At 38.2% G+C, this 17,550-nt stretch overlaps 1 long non-coding RNA gene across 1 annotated transcript in view; it reads right to left on the bottom strand.

Annotated features, from left to right (window-relative positions):
• Positions 1–16,989, bottom strand: part of LOC143435146 (uncharacterized) — a 40,998-nt gene extending 24,009 nt beyond the window's left edge. The window contains exons 1-3 of the long non-coding RNA XR_013105156.1: positions 16,854–16,989; positions 15,928–16,035; positions 4,276–4,404 (exon numbers count right to left, since the gene is read on the bottom strand). This is a non-coding gene — a long non-coding RNA (uncharacterized LOC143435146). The remainder of the gene's footprint in view (positions 1–4,275; positions 4,405–15,927; positions 16,036–16,853) is intronic.
• Positions 16,990–17,550: the final 561 nt, after the last annotated feature.

Raw genomic sequence — 17,550 nt, 5'->3', positions numbered from 1 at the left:
GATAAAAATAGTTACTAATTAAAAGTGATCCTAAGAAATCCTAAGTGATACTAAGAAATACACTGTAAATTGTGGCATTAAGCTTTGTTACCTGTCTACCAGCTGATAGGAAAGAGCCTACAAACTGTTATATGTAAATACTAATATCCCCTAGTATGCCAAAATGCTCCAGTTGTTTATGCTAGTGCTAAAGGTAAAGTAGATATATTCACTGAAATGAAAGTTGTGGCTGGCAAATTACTCCTGCTAGTATGACAGAATAATAATAAGGGATAATACAAAAGGACTGTTATGAATTTTTTGTCCGTTTGTCTGCTCTTGTTTATGAATCAGAGAGAGCTGGCAAAATGTCAAAGAAGAGTAGAGAAGAAGGCAAGCACTGTCAAAGTCTTCCTACAAACATATAAAGAGATTCATCTTCTGCAATGAAATGTTTGGTGGTTTGAATACGTATGACCCCCACAGACTCATGGGTGTAGATGCCTGGTCCATCGGGAGTGACACTATTAGGTGTGGCCTTGTTGGAAGAAGTGTGTCATTGTGAGATGGGCTTTGAGGTCTCTTATATGCTCCAAGTATGTTGAGTATAGAGCTCAGGCTTTCTTTGCTGCCTGCAGATCAAGATGTAGAACTCTCAGCTCTTTCTCTAGCTCTGTGTCTTCCTGGATGCTGTCGTGCTTCCCACCATGATGATAAAAAAAATACACCTCTGAATGTGTAAGCCAGCCCCAAATGAATGTTTTCCTTTATAAGAGTTGCCTGGTCATCACAGCAATGAAATCCAAACTAAGAAAAAAGGAAAGAACTAAATCTATCACTTGATACTAAAGGGAGTAAAAGATCAATATACAATTGAATTCTGAGCCCATCCTCTCCCTTTCACAGAAGTCAATCTCTGGGTCCTTAGCTCAGATTTGACCTCATTATGAAAAAAATGTCATGTTGTAAACAGAGCCACATGGCACCACTGTGGAGTCTTTTAGGGTAATTATACACTGAGAAAAAAGCTACAACCAAATGCTTCAAGGATATTGTTTAGGCAGTGGATCTTGTTAGCACTGATGGTTGAGGAATTCTGTATCTCATGGGCCCCAGAAAAGTGATGATATCTGAAAAGTAGGCAATGGGGTCCAGTAGCATGTCTGACTCATGGGAAGGTCAGCATTAATCTACCCATCAATGCATATTTTGAAGAGATCTCCTCAGCAATTGACAGATAACACTTGGATTGTGTTGAAATATATCAGATATTTGACATGAGCTTTTATTGGTACAAGGTAGTGGCTACCTTTATCTTTGCTTGACTCACTACTTCAACTGATACTAAAAGAAGATTGAACCTGGCAAATGAGAATGAATAAGATGATCCCACCAAAAATTAGATTCAATAGTAACCATTACGCTTGATCACATCAAGATGGCCCCAGGAATATCATTTGGCAATTGCATTTTTCTTTTTTTAAAAAATTCATATCAATGAAAGATAAGTAAAAGCAATTCCCATATGTGAAAGAAAGACATTTCTAATCCCACTTCTGGCCTCACTCAGCTTTCTAATCCTTCAGCATAATGTATTTTGAACATTGTACAGAATATTACATTGATGCACTGTGCTAATATTATGCAGATTGGATTTGAAGAATATTTTATAATACTTTCATATCTGAGTGCAAGTGATAACCTCTATAAATATTTGAGTTTATTCATATTAATGAAAAATTTAAGAGCCTAGAAGCTCAAGTTAATGTTTAGGCAACCTCTATAACTTCTCACTTTAACATGAGCTGAACAAGGACAGCAACAATAAACTGCTAAGTGGGATGGGGAAAGCCCACAAGGCCTCAACCCTATACAATGCACTATAGGCAGCTAAGGGATGCTGAGAGTAGAAGAAATGGCATTCCCCAGGGAAGAGCACACCAATTGGTTATTTAATACCAAATGGTCATCCCTGAAAACATACATACAAATAACAGTATATAATGAACCAAGTTATATTTATATATTTAGGAACATATATGTATATGTTATATGTATATGTATGTATGTATATATATATATATGCTTATAACAACAATTTAATGGGAAAAAGTCATGAATTTGAAAGAGAGAAAGGAAAGGAATAAAAGGAGATTTAGGGGGAAAATGGAAGGTGTAAATGCTATAATTATAATTTCAAATAATAAAAGAAAAAAATTAAAAGCTAGGATATTGTATCTGGTATGTGTATGCATGTTCATTTGCTTGTGTGTGTGTGTGTGTGTGTGTGTGTGTGTGTCTGTGTGTGCTGTATGTACATGTGAGTGGGGATTTTGTTTGTGAACTTTGAAAAGTCTTTCCAGATAGTGACATCATTGCCTCTAACATGAAGTGCCCTTTAAAACTTTCCAGCTATGTAATGAACATACATGATTCTTTCACATTTTGATAACTGTACAAACTAACCATTCTAGAAACCATTTTCCCTACTTGGTGGTAGCCAAAGATGTTTTTATCAAAACTGTTTTGATGTCTCATTGAATTGCTAAGTTCTGCAAACTACGTTAAAACATAGCTTTCATTAATATAAGTTGTTATATAAGAGGTAACTATTAGTCTTTCTCTCCTCTTGGTTTCACTTTTTCTTTGTGATTCTAGGATATTCACAGAATACTGAGCTCTTCCTGCACTTTCCTTTCACTCTTTGGCAGTATGTTTGCATCTTGTTCAAAACATTCAAAACTTTTAAACTTTTTCCAATGTTGTTCGGGTTTTTTTTTTTTTGTTCTGTTTTGTTTTGTAAACCAGGAATTTCATTATTACATTGTGACAGCAACATTTAAGAGCAGCACCAAGCTGATCATAAAATATTGATTTACTAGGAATTGTGCTAAATAATTACATGAAATTTAACATTGTTTAAGTACACAAACCCAGCAATAATGAAAGGTAACCTATGAACCTACTTCTAAAAGGCAGTTTGGGATTTAGAAGTATGGTCATAGAAAAAATTACTTTAGGACTTTCAAACAAATTAAAAAGTAGCATAAACTATAAGAGAGAAAGACCTGAATATGGTGATGAAATTTTATCTTAGAACTACTAGAACAGTTATTGTTAAGGAGCTATAGATAGTAAGAATTTAGTGAAGACATGAAAAATTGAAAATACTGTTGGGAATTTAAAACAATGTTATCACTTTGAAAATAGGCTGATAGTTCTTGAAGCAACTGAACATAGACTTACTACGTAGCTCAGAGAAGAAATTATATATTTGCCCAAACATTTACATATTCCTGTTCATAATAGTATCTTGAGAAGAAGAAGAGCAGTGGGAGAGATGTGGAGAGAGGAAAACTGAGAACGAATAAGATCAAAATATGGACATGCATGATAAATATCATAATGAAACCTGCAAGGGGAGGAACTGATATTAAAATCTGGTTCCCTAATTGTTTTTTGATTAATTCAATAAAGATGGAAGAATCAATCATTGGGCAAAAGAAAAAAGGTGAGATTTCCAGGTCCCAGGAGAAAGAGGATGGAAGGAGACAGAAAGAGAGGTTTCGGCCAGACCGTGGGGCAGAAGAAGAACATCATGTAAGGCCTAGAGGCTACTAGAACTGGTGATGGCCTCCACCACAGGCAGAATTCTGATACAGGATAGCTGATGAGTTTAGGACAACAGATTCTGCTCCTAGCAGTTGTGTTATCTGACTGGTTTTAAAATATTCAGGCTGTCTGGTGTTTTCTACCCACGGCGACTCAGGTGGACAAGAGAAAGGGCACAGAAAAAAAAAGGCACAGCCTGGGCTGTTAGAGGCTTGGTGGTTGGCCAATGTAGAGAGTGCAGTTCCTGGTGCTCATGAGAAAAGAATCAGAGCTAGCAATTGGTGGAGCTGAGTGATGCAGGCAGCTGCTGATCACAGAGCCTAGCCACGAATGTAGGCAGAGCTCACAAGAAAGAGCAAGCATGTTTCTAAAATTTCATGCAACAGAAACCAAGGATTATGAATACCAATATATGCTAATAAAACATTTAAAAGCGTTATTCAAAATAGTGAAAGAATGGATACAGGGCAAATGTTCAGCAATGAATGAACATAGTTTTAAAAGTGTGGCACATCCATATAATAAAATCTTATTTAGCAATGAAAACAAATTTAACATTAATAATACCAACTACAGTGTTGGACAGAGGTTTAGGGAAGTAGAACATGTCATGCAATGAGATTGAACGTCTCATTGAAATGAAATTTGGAGTTGACTGGCATCAGAAGTGACAACGTTGCTTACCGGGTGTCCAGGACAGAGGCTGGAGATGGAAGGCAATGGAGAGTGACTGAACACTAATGTAGAGTCTCCTGTGAGCTAACGGAAATGTTCAGAAGCAGACTTTTGATGACTTCACAAACTTGGCCAACACTGCAAAGAAAAATGCAGAGGGGAAAAGAACTGTTAAGGAAGTTGACTTAGTGGAATGTAAGCCATATCTCAAATGGATGGCCATCAAGTATGACAGGAGCGAGCTACAGACTATGAATATGAGAAGCACTCAAGGGTAACTGGAGGTATAGGAAGGAAATATCATCGTAGCCATGACAACTGGCCGCAGGCTGAAGACCAAACCCTAAGGAGCAAAAGAAGACATTGATAGATGAGCCAAGAAGGATCAATGAGCTTCTCATCTCACTAGTAACCGAACTGAAGATAGGATTTCTGCTCAGCAAAGAGATGGAGATACTTTTTAATAGTCATATGACATATAATGTAAAAGTATGTTGTAAACTTTTATGAATTTGTGGGAAGAAATCAAAAGAGAGCTAACTATAGAAAGTTCTTGTTTTAAAATTAACATTTCCTTTTAGTTGCAGATGCTTTTGTGTTTACACATGGCTTTATGAAAACCCATGCACTGTTTGCGGCTCACACTGAGCTTAAACTCCAATGGCACTTGGTAATTACCTACCTGCTGCTATATGAATGAGTTTATAGGTAATCTATCAGGTCAGCTCAGTGATAGAGATACCGGCATCTGATTCCTGAAGTCTTTATGCAGGAGCAAGTCTTGGCTCAGAGGCTCCCCCCTCATCAGAAGGATCTGGGTCTGTAGCATTCTCGCAGAAGGGGACATCCCATGGCAGGCAGGTCTTGCTGAATCCATGTTAAATCATTTAGAACAACCGACCACGGATGAGCTCTTAAGGCATAAGGCAAAGCTAAGACTTTTCACTTCAACACTGAAACAAAAATTGTGTTTAAATCTAATTTTAAACTCTTGAATTATAATCAGTTTGTGTCAGTTATTTCATATTCAAGGCCTACAGGCTTGAATTTATTTAGGAAACAGGGTGGCATTGTTTATTGAACAAAAACCAGATCTTTAAATAGAATTGTCCCAGAGGATGTCAACAAAACACCAAAGAAATTAATTACTGCATAATGAGAACTATTATTGAGCACATCTCTGATTCCAGATACTATTCTAAATACTTTGCGTATGACATCCAATTCAATCCAATAGGAACGTTTGCAATTGAGGAAAATTAAGCTCACTTAAAAATAATTATACTAGGTTTTTGACACTGACTGAAACTTGACAGAAACAAACTTAAAGGGGAAAATGGGTTTTTCTCTTGTGCTTGAAAAGAGACTTCAGTCTTCCACTGGGGCCTCAGGAACGTGAGAAAAGGGCTCTCTCACAGGGCCCCAGGCAGGAAGAAGAGAGCACAGGCTGGTACCTTCAAAACCCTACCCTAACACACACACACACACACACACACACACACACACACACACACACCACACAGCACACACACACACAACTATTTCAGCCAACCCCCACATTCTAAAGACCCCCCCAACCTTCACAATAGGGTCCTAGAAGTTTGTGAGGGAGTTCAAGATTCAAACCCTATTAATGATAGATTTGCTCAAGGCCATACATACAACTGAAATTAGCAAGACCAGAATCTGAAACCTAAAAATAAGATTCTTGAGATTGTAATGCTAGATTTTTTTTAAAGTGACAGGCTATAGAAAAATACTTGGTTGTTTTCAGATAATCAGCTATTCTAACAATACAGATTAGGACATGATCTTGTTTCTAAAACAATACGATGATCATCTCAGAATATAAAAGACTGCAAAGCAATTTTAAGACCAGGTGGGTCATGGCAGGGATGGTGATTGACACATTAGAAGATGCCTTGAGGTTGCCAATGATTTGCATCTTTGCAGGGCTCCAAGCTGACACATTCAGCCTCATTACCTCAGTCATATTCAATTACATCTTCTAATGGAAGGGTATCTTCAGTTCATCCATGCAGTGCAGCCACCAGTTTAGAGTATGGCATTTTCTCTAGTAGAATCTAACCAATCTCGTTCCCTGTCTTCCAAATGCAGACAGAGTGAGCAGATCATGTCCAGGTTTATTTTGGTCAAGAAGACAAATATTTCCTTTGCTGTATCTTTCCCCAAGGTTGGCAGAAGTAAAAGTATGCTTATATATTTACTGTTGATAACTTTCTTATTCTTTTTATAGGATGCTTGTGAATGTTATGTTTGAAGTACTATCTTAGTTCACAATCTTCGCTGGTCACTTCCAGAATCAGGTGGTTTAACCTCTAGTGAGAGGGACAGGTAGAGTCACATCATAGATGTGACAAGGGCAGACTTTATCATTAAGGAGAAGATTAGAAAGAGGCTGGAGTCACACAGTCCACACACATGAAGTCTCTGTGCCCTCCCTCTTCACTTCACTTCTCAAATGTTCCACAAGCTCCCAACATACTCACCTGGGGACTAAGATTTTTAGCACAATAGATCTTTGTAGAGCACACAGCCCAGAGTCAACCATAGCAAAGTTCTTTTGAGTGATTGATTGATTGATTGATTGATTGATTTTATATCCCAACCACATTTTCCCCTCCCTCCTCTCCTCCCAGTTCTTCCCTCCCTTCCAGCCCCATCCACTCCTCTTTCCTTTCTCTTCAGAAAAGAGGAGGCCTCCCATGGATGTCAACTAGACTTGGCATATCAAGTTGCAATAAGACTAGGAGCATCTTCTCTACTGAGGCTAGAGGAGGCAGCCCAGTAGGGGGAAACAGTCCCAAAGGCAGGCAACATAGTCAGACACAGGCACTCATAGCAAAGTTTGTGAGTAGAAAGATTGCTGGAAATAATTAGTACAAGGTGTGAAGGAGAGACACCTGCTTATAAGTGTACCTCTAAGTTTGGTGTCAGGGAGATTAAATGTGCTTCTGTTTCTTTTACAAAGACCCTGATATGTTGGCAATGAGATTGCATTAGGAGCTGCCCAAAGAGCTTGCTTTTTTGTCCAAGGCTTGAAGAAATCCAAGATTTTATCTGAGCAGTTTGTGGGAATTATCTTGATTGCATCAATTGGGATGAGAAGATCCATTCACTGTAGGAGGCACCATTCCCTAGGCAGAGGATCCTGGACTATATAAGAATGGAGAATGAATCTGAATACTAGCATGCAGATATTCATTGTTCTCTGCTATTGACAGTGAATGTGACGCCACTGGTTTTCTCAAGCTCCTGTCCCCATGACTTCTCTGTCAGGATGGATTGTCACCCAGAGTTGTAACCCTTAAGTAATGTGTGTCAAGGTATTTTAATCACAGAAACAGAAAAGATATTCAGACAAAAGGCAAATAAATATTTGCAATGATATAAGTAAGCAATGATAATTGTGTGAAATTTTATAAGGAAAAATTTAAAAATGGGACACCTATTTGTAATGACAGTATAAACTTGAACTAAAGCCAAATGAGAAGAGGATAAGAAAAAGCATCTGATCCCATTACTTTCATAAGGGTGGATGAAAAAAAGAAAAAGACATAAGTCAGCGGAGTCCAGAGTGTGCATATGTGCTCACGTTTTGTCAACACAAAAGTGAAAATTGAATTCAGCAATGACCATGTAACAGACCCCCAAACCCTAGCACAACTGAGGGTACAACTGAGGGTACATTACAGGTATTATTCTGATTTTAAACCCAACACTTATGCCCCAACTCCTGCCAAAATGAGAACAAAGACCTCAGCCTTCAGAAAGACCTTGTCCACAGTTCCAGGAAAGCATCCTGCCTTCCTCTAGCTCCCCTCCTTCAACATCCCCCTTCCGGCTCATTTCTTAGGGTCACTTATTACTTCCATGGGAGAACATATTTGGAATTTGGAAATATGATCTGGGTTGTAGATACATTTTTACTTCAAAGTTTCTAACGTGCTTTTTAAAAAAATGTTTAAACTATTTACATTTTATTGTGATGACTGACACATTTAGAGCAGTTTCTGCCATTACATTTTAGTTCTGTTTTCTATGCCTTTTCATTGTTTTGCATTTCCCTTGATAAAATTCCTTCCATCCTTCTTTCATTTCATCCTTTCTTGCTTTCTTCCTTCCTTTCTCTTTCTCTCTCTCCCTCCCTTCTTCCCTCCCTTCCTTCCCTCCCTTCCTTCTTCCCTCCCTTCCTTCCTTCCTCCTTTTCTTTCTTTCTCCCTTCATCCTTCCTATCTTTCTCCTTCATTTTTCTTCCTTCCTTTCTTCCCTTTTTCTTCCTCCTTCGCTTCATTGTTGCTCATTTTGAAGCTTTGTTGTATCACATGACATTCCCACTAAATTTCTGATACAAATATTTTAAAATGTTAATGGAAATTGGAGCACCTATCCACCAAACACTGTCATTTTAGATGGCTTCTCTCTAATAGTATGCTGACATTTTATCCAACCTGTCAGTATACAATTCAGTCGATTCCACAAAATGGGTGAAAATGCTGCATGCCATGGGTGAGTGAAGAAGGAGGACAGTGCCCCTCCGAAGGTCCATTAACGTCCCCTTTCTGGCACACTCTTTCATCTAGAACTTCATTTATTCAGTATTATTATTTTATGAGATTTATGTGTACATTTACCATATAAGTTATAAGCAGGTCATTTTCATTGTATACAATTTGTTTGTATAAATAAAAAAAATGCATGTTTCTATTAAGAGGTATTGGACTATATCCAGCTGCTTTTTCTGCTATCTTTGGTGAACATGGATGTACATCTTTTAAAACCAGCCTGATTTCTGTTCCTGATAGCTGATCTGTTTCTTATGGCTCCACTCTCGCAAAACAGTTTACCTTCTGACTTTAATGTCACTGTTATCTAGGGACCTAACTTTTTACTTTTCATGAAGCTCCTTCAGATGGAATCTCATATTTTAAACTCATTTTCTCCCAGTGTTTCATTCATGTCCCCTATTCTTATGCATCCTTATATGCAACATTCATTGTCTCCCGATTCCTCCCGATGTCTTTGTCTTTTTCGTTTCCTCTTTATAATCCTCTAGGCCTTCGTTGATTATTCTAAATTGTTGATTCTCTCTCTCTCTCTCTTCCTCCCTCCCTCACACTTTCTCCTTATACTATTAAATATTTTTTAAGCAATAATTTGTTTATAAACTGGTACTTTGAATTTTTCAGTTCATTTATTTACCACTTCATTAAAAAATTCTTTGACAACTTATAATTTACATAATTATGATATACAAAGTGATATAACAATTAAGTGGTGTAGAATACCTGAATGAAGTTTATTAATATACCCACAACTTTAAATCTCTAGCATTTACGCCTCGAAATACAAAGTTGCTTGACTTCCATTTTGTTTCCTCTGACCCACATCCTCTCTCCCCTGCCTTCTGGCAACCACCATACTACACTTAATTTGTCTAAGATTAGTTATTTTAGATACTTTTGCACTCTAGTTTTTAAGTAAGAATACTGATTATTTGTCTAATTTCATGTTTCATACCTTTTTTAGAATTAATATTTTTTCTTTTTCTATTATCTTCTTTAAAAAACATTTATTATTTACTTTTTTCATTTTCTAGGAGTAAATTTTTCCTAAAACTACATATGTTTTTGGCATGTAGTACTTTTTATTTCTTGTATTATTTTATAACTTTTTTTTTAGAAAATTTACTTTTTCCAGTTTAATTGAGTTAATAGACAACTATAACCCTAAATACCTTATGTCAACATACCTAAAGCAAATAAAAATATGGATGCAGTCTTTTTAAAATTTTTTTCTCCCTTTTCTACAGTGGAATTTCTGCTTTATGATTGTGCGTCTTTCCTACACAGTTCTAAAACAACTTCTTAGGCTCCAGTTCCACTGAGTTGAGACAATATTCTCCTGTATTCAGTAGTTTCTGGGGTCTCATCATAATGGTACAAACTTAAAGTATAGAACCTCCCAGTATTCTTCCCCTTTATGTAGTGTGAGAAAGTGTCCTTCTTTCCTCCCTCCTTTTCCCACAGCTTCTCCTTCTCATACTTCATTACATTCATGACTATCATACTGTAATAGCGAACATTCCTCCAAGTGGGTTTCATCTTGAATCCTTAGCGACCACTTCCTAGAGATAATTTTCCCTATATCATTATCATTAAGAACACTCTTAGCAGAGATCACTGCGACAAAAAGATCCCCGAATTTCTTCAAAACATGTGTGGTATCAAAGTTTAGCACAGAGCTGAATTCCCAGATGCAGTAGTCCCTCCCAACAATTTAGTCCATGTCTTTTTTAAAAACTGAACTTGATTGGAAATCGATTTGGCTTTTTCTAATAAAATTGGGAATAGTTCTACCTCAAGACTCAACTACACCATGCCTGGGTATATTCTCAAAAGATGTTCTACCATACCACAAAGACACTTGCTCAATTATATTCATAGCAGTGTTATTTGTAATAGCAAGAAACTGGAAACAATGCAGATGCCACTCAACTAAAGAATGAATTTTTTAAAAAAAAGGTTGTACATTCACACAATGGACTCAGTTATTAAAAACAAGGACATCATGAAATTTGCTGGCACATGAATGGAATTACAAAATATCATCCTAAGTGAGGGTAGCCAGAACCAGAAAGAAGTACATGGTGTGTACTCATATATAACTGGATATTAGCCACAAAGTACAGGATGACCACGCTACAATCCACAGACTCAAAGAAGCTAAGTAACAAGGAAGACCCAAGGAAAGATGCTTGAATCTCACTCAGAAGGTGAAATACAATAGACATCACAGGTGGATGGATGGAGGGAACTGGAAGGGAGAGGATGTAGGGAGAACAGGGAGCTGGGCAGGGATATCAGGTGTGACGGGGATGGGGGAAGAGGGCTGGAAGAGAGAATAGAAACCCATGGGGGTTATCTCTGGGACAAGCCAGATGCATGGGATGGAGAGGCTCTTGAGATGATATCGAGGTGAAGGTGACCCTAGCTGAGACTCTTAGAAGCAGGGGCATATGGAGCCTGAAGTGACTACCTTACATAGCCAGGTGGGACTTCTAGTAGAGAAATAATGACACCAACCCAACCACAAAATCTTTGACCTAAATTTTTCCTGCCTACAAGATGTGCAAGGATAAAGATGGAGCAGAGGTTGACGGGATGGCCAACCAATGACTGGCCCAACCTGAGATCCATCTGATAGGAGAGTGCCAATCCCTAACACTATTAATGATACTTTGCTATGCTTGCAGACAGGAGACTAGCATAATTGTCTTCTGAGGGGCTTCATCCAGCAGCTGATGGGAACAAATGCAGAGACCCACAGCCAACATTGAGCAGAGCTTTTGGATTCTTGAGGAAGAATTGGGTGGAGGATTGAGGGGGGCGGAGGAGTCAAGGACACTATAGGAAGACCTACAGAGTCAATTAACCTGGACCCTTGGGGCTCACAGAGACTGAATTACCAACCAAAGAGCATGCATGGCTTGGATGTAAGCTCCCTGCATATATGCAGCAAAGGTGTAGCTTGGTCTTCACATGGATCCCTAGTAACTGGAACAGAGGATGTCTCTGGCTCTGTTGCCTGTCTGTGAATCCACTTCCCCTAACTGGGCTCCCTTGGGAAGAAAGGAATGATGAGCTTGAGGGGAGAACTGAGAGGAGAGAATGGAGGTAATGAGATTGGGATGGAAAGTGAATAAATAAGTTAATAAAAAAAATGTGGAAAAAACTCCTAAAGTAGATTTAGGAGAATATCCAGAATTTGTCTAAGACACTTTCTGTATCTTTATCCTCTCAGCACTGTGATGGGTTTTTCTTTGCTTTGATTCAATTTTTTTTGTTCTGATAGCAACAATTCCAGTTTGATATTACAAGATTTACTTCATCATTGTGACTCAGTACTGGGGTGATTTTTGTAGATGTTACTATTTCTGTTTAGTTGTTTTTAATACATTTTTGTGGTTAACAGGGAAAATGCTGAAATTATTTTATCTTTCATTTCTAACTCTTGTATTTTTGTTGTTGCTGCTGCTCTTAAGCTCTTTTATTCTCTAATTTTTCCTGTGTGCCAACTGCAGAGATTTTTTTTTTAATCATATCTGCTTAGTAATTTGTTTGAAGCTCTCAGGAGCATGTATTCCTTCATAAAATATGCAAGCATCTCCTATAATCACAATCTATTCTATGTTTTAGTGTTTGAGAATTTTCTATATGCATATGAGTCTTAATCAAGTCCATCTACTTGTTCCACCCTCCAATTCTTCCCCAATCCACCCACTACTGCCCACTCCCAACGTCATGTGCTTTTGTTCCTTAAAACCCATTGAATCTAACTAGTGTTGTCAGTATGGCCATCTCCTGAAGCATGGGTAGTTTTACAGGGGTTTCATTCTTAAACAACATTGGCCACCTTCCCCCAGTAGCTATCCATTGCCTATACCCCTGAACTAGGTGTAAGATTTCATACCCTCTCCCATTTATGTTGGAATTTTGGCTGAATTGATTTCACCATACTGTGAGTTCATACTGTAGAGGCAGTGTCATGTCTGGCAAATTTTATTTTGGCACATATGCCCAATACTTTCAGCTATTACAAACTTTCCACTCATTTTTATGATGTTCCATGGGTCTTTTAAGGAAAACGTGAGATATAACTGCCCCATTTATGTCTAAAAAACCCCACAATCTCTTATTGTCTGCACTTGACCAGTTGTAGGTCTCTCTGCTAATCAGCAATAAGATTAAGAAGAAGTTTCTCTGATGAAAGTTGAGTGATGTATATAACAACAAAAACTTAGGGGTCAGTTTTGTAACTATTTATTTATCATAAGGATAATGTTAATATTTTCCCTAGGGCTTATGATCCAGTCAGCCATATTTTTCTGTTTAATTAATGATACAAGGATTGAGTTTCATCTTATGAAGCAAATCTTATATTCAATCCAAAAGTGATTGGTTACTCCTAAAGTATTTGAGCAACTAGAACATATCTTGCTAGTGTAATCATTCTTGTAGTTTACAGGGTTCACATCTGGGTTAAACTCTTGATAACCTTTCTCTCCTAGTAGTGTATGTGTGTGTGTGTGTTTGTATATGTGTACATATGTATATGTATATTATATACATATATAGCATATATGTATATATTAGAAAGATTCTATAGTAGTAAGTTTCCATATTGCATTTTCAAAGATTTTCAGTCATCCTTCCCCATACTCCAGCCTCTAATCTGCCCTTCTATCCCTGATCCCATTTAAACCTTCTTGTTCCAGAATATGAGGGCAATCTGACTGCAACATCTGTAATTCCATTGATCACTATGGTTGATTCTGCAGATTGAGATACCTAGGAAGTTCTCCCCTTCATCCTTCAACGCTCCACGTGCACCTCTCCAGACATTGTAGACTTGGTCAGACAGAATGTCCTTCCTTGATAGAAGAGGACCACTCTTCCATCAGGGGTGTACCAGTAGCTTTCTAGCTAGAACCGCAAAAAATATAATTTTTTATATTTGTTTATAGTAAAGGTTATGACTCATTTTTTTATTTTGATGGACCCTCAATGGACCTGAGCTTTATTGAGTGTGAAATCCTTAGACAATTCATCACTTTCTTTATATGTTTAATAAATGTAGCTTTTTGTAAGTTCAAATTTAATCAACATGGAGCTTAACTTGATTATAGCAGCACACTTCCCAACGTGCTCACTTTTTCCTCTTCTTGTGTTGAATTAAGCAATTATACTTTTTCACATATGCAGAAATCTTCTGCAGGGAATAATATTGCGACTTACTTTGCCAATAACATTTCTGTTGCAGCCATATGACAGGAAGTAATTTTAGTATTTTCCATAGGAATTGAGTTCATTTCTCTAAGGTTTCCACTGCATATATTGAATACACACATGTAAGAAATCTACTGAAACTGAATGGTAAGGATGATGCTGGGACACACTTTTACACTGTGTTCATAATATAATCTTCTTTTAAACTATCCCTTTCATGGAGAGGGTGATACAAGGATAGGGAAAGATGAATGTATAGGCAGATCATAAAAAGAAACATTCTTTTTCCACCATTTTAAACATTTAAATATGAAGCAATGGTTTTATAAGGGAGGTTGTGGTGTTACAGAGAATTAACTAGTTTATTTCAGTGTCCAGCACAGATCATAGTCTTCCAACAACCTTGGCAAATGACTGTGGAGCATCTAGACATGGACAGAGACACATGCAAATGAAAACTGGAATAGTGCCAGTTGTCCTGAGTTAGGCTTAGAAAGGCACCATCTGAACCCTGGGGAAAAACTATGTTGATCAGTTTATAACCAGTAGAAACTCATCTGATCCAATTTTGGACTACAGTTCGTAATCTAAAACCAATTGTGCTATCAACATTACTGCATTATACAAGTGACAGCCATAGTTAATCAGTTTGGACCCATTCCTTCTACTACCTCTCATCAGAACATTCCAGAAACTCCTTCCAGAGTCAGCAAGTGAGATATCATTATTCTTCAGCCTATGCCCTGAATCATTCCTGAACACCTGTAGTTCTTATTACAGTAAGAAGCCTAAGAGGACTTGTCAGGCCCGATGCGGCTTCTAAACTGTTTACTGATGAATGCCTTGATGCCATCTTTGAGGTGCCAGACTGCTAAGATGACTTTGAGCAAGTCCATGAAGTGATTTCTACAGAACATTCTTCACTTAAGGACTCTCTCACGCTTGAGTTTAAGTTGTAACTGGCTCATTGTTGAGGCACAACATCTTTTTGCATGAGTGACACTTGACAAAGATAGATGAAGGACACCCTTAAGCTGTTTTGAGAAGAACAATTTCTGGAAACCTTCCACAGCAATTCTCTGACTTGGTGTATCTTCTCACAGGGAAGACACTCAGAAGTACCTCATGCCAGGAACACCCTGCCAGGAAACACACACACACACACACACACACACACACACACACACACACACACTGTTAGGTTCTTTGAGAAAGAATGCATAGATTTTTATCTGTAATTGACGTATAATGCTTGCAGAGACATACAGTTGTAGTATACATATTAATGATCAAGCCAGGCTGGTCAGCCTTTCCAGTTTCTCAAACATATTAGCTCTTTGTATTGAGAACCTTGAATTCTCTTCTAGTCTTTCCAAAATGCATAGTAAATATTGCAGACTTTGCCATACACTGACTGCTTATGTCCAACAGAAGAGAGTTTGGAAAAAGGCAGATTTATTTATTTATTTATTTATTTATTTATTTATTTATTATTTATTTATGTGTGGTCACTCTCTGCTACATATAAAACACATATTCAATGTCAAAAATTGTATTTTTGCATATCTATTTTGTATCAGAATTGTGTTTTCCCAGAAGGCCCATTCTTATAGGCATTTCCTACTGTGGAGCACATTTTTGCCCATTAACTAAGTTCTTTTTGAGTTCTAGACATTTCTTTCTCATCAAAGTGAATCATTCAAACTCTAAAGCCATAAAAGCACAAACACGGACATTATTTTTAAAACAATTTTTTTTTTTTAACTTTCCATGGAAAACAAAGATAGATTTTTTTTTGTTTTGAATGCGGCCTGGGAACTTGAATGAAAACTAAGGAACTAGCCAGGTTTACCAGTCTCCAGTGCTCTTTGCAGTGTCAGCGTCTCTGGTTGGCTTTTTGTTTTCTGTGACTGATGATCTCTACCCGGCTCTCTCCTCTGCCCGTCCAGCTTCATTCATCCTACAATAAAATGAAATATTGCTTTAGGAATTTGTTGACTCAGAATTACATCATCTATAGCTAAGTGACAGCAGTGAGCCTTCTTGTCCTTGGTTCTGACACCGATCATATTAGCTGCAGCTTTAGGTCAGAGTGGTTGCCACTGAGAATTCAGTGGGGGAGGATGAATAGGTTGTCTTCCTTGGCTTGTGATGCTAGAGTAGCCAGCATGCCTGGCTTGCCTGTAGAGGGTGGGACTTGAGCTGTGTTTTCTGACGTCAATCAACCGCTCCCGTCCTTTAGTGGAGAAGCATCTGGAAACTTTCGTGCTTTACTGTGCAATGTTGCTCAGGACTTTGTCCTTCCCTCCACACGGTGAAAAAGAAGTGTCTGCTAGCCAGGCTTTTGGGAACGCTGAGTTTTCTAGGTGGGCAATGCTCTCCTTATTGGTGTAGAGGTAGAAACGGTTTCATCTTAGTTAAAGGTAATCCAGAAGAGATGTGGGTTATAAGGAAACAAGGCATCAATGAGACAACTCAGAAGCAGCAGAATGAATATCTCCCCTTGGCATTGGAGAGCAGAGGCAGCATGCTGCAGGACCAGTGTAGCAGATAAGAGACTCCCACCAGGTTCTTCTTGCTGTTTTTGTGGTTTTGCTTCTGTCCCTTCTCACCAAAACCAAGGGAGGAGTGGGATGTTATCTTTTGGATAATATTTCCATGAGAAGCTCCAAAGCTGCGAGACGCCAGGTTCTAGAGGGAAAGCTGCCCACCTACAGTCATGGTGACCCCCTAAAGTTTTTACCAGCCCCCCTCCAGAAAGGCATTAAGTCCACCCACCTGGTTAAATGACTATTCATCTCCTGACTTGTGGTCTGTAATTATCATTCCATTTCTGGGGAACCACGGATACCTCCAGCTACAGACCCAGTTCAAAGTGAGGAGGAGGAACATGAAACTGCCATATCTGGTTTATCTTTTTTTTTTTTTTTGAATAAGCAATGAAAGAACTAAGAGAGTACACACATTCTTCATGTCTTGGATCAACAAAGGAGCCATGCCAAATGTCAGATTAAATATTCCACAGCTGAAGTGTTTGCACAACTTTTCAGTGGCTACCATTTAAAGAAACAAAAACAGCGATGGGCTTCAAAAAAATTCCCCTTCCTTTGACATGCTCACAGTGTTCTGCCAGCAGTTGCTCCAAGTTGGAGGCCAGGCCCTGCATATCTTGTCCATGGAACATATGTGCCAACTGGCAAGCATAGACTTGGGTATCCATTCCATACAGGGGCATGGAGTCCTACTGTGTGCCTCAAAGGCCACAACTGTACTGCTGTCTTATTTCATCCATGACTGTGTTGACTGAGGAGCTGGCCATTTACAGAAGGAATTTCCTGATTCTCCAAGTATTTGTCATGTTTCAACAATGAGTTTGCACTCTCTGTGCTGCGTGTCTTTTCAGTTTGGGTTGGCTCTGAGGGATTGCTGGGGAAACCAGAGACAGATCTTTTATTGAAACAAAATAATAAGTCTG

This window comes from Arvicanthis niloticus, chromosome 19, assembly GCF_011762505.2.
Source record: "Arvicanthis niloticus isolate mArvNil1 chromosome 19, mArvNil1.pat.X, whole genome shotgun sequence".
Lineage (NCBI taxonomy): Eukaryota > Metazoa > Chordata > Mammalia > Rodentia > Muridae > Arvicanthis > Arvicanthis niloticus.
Note: the sequence above shows the minus strand (reverse complement) of the source record. Positions and strands in the feature narration are given on the sequence as shown.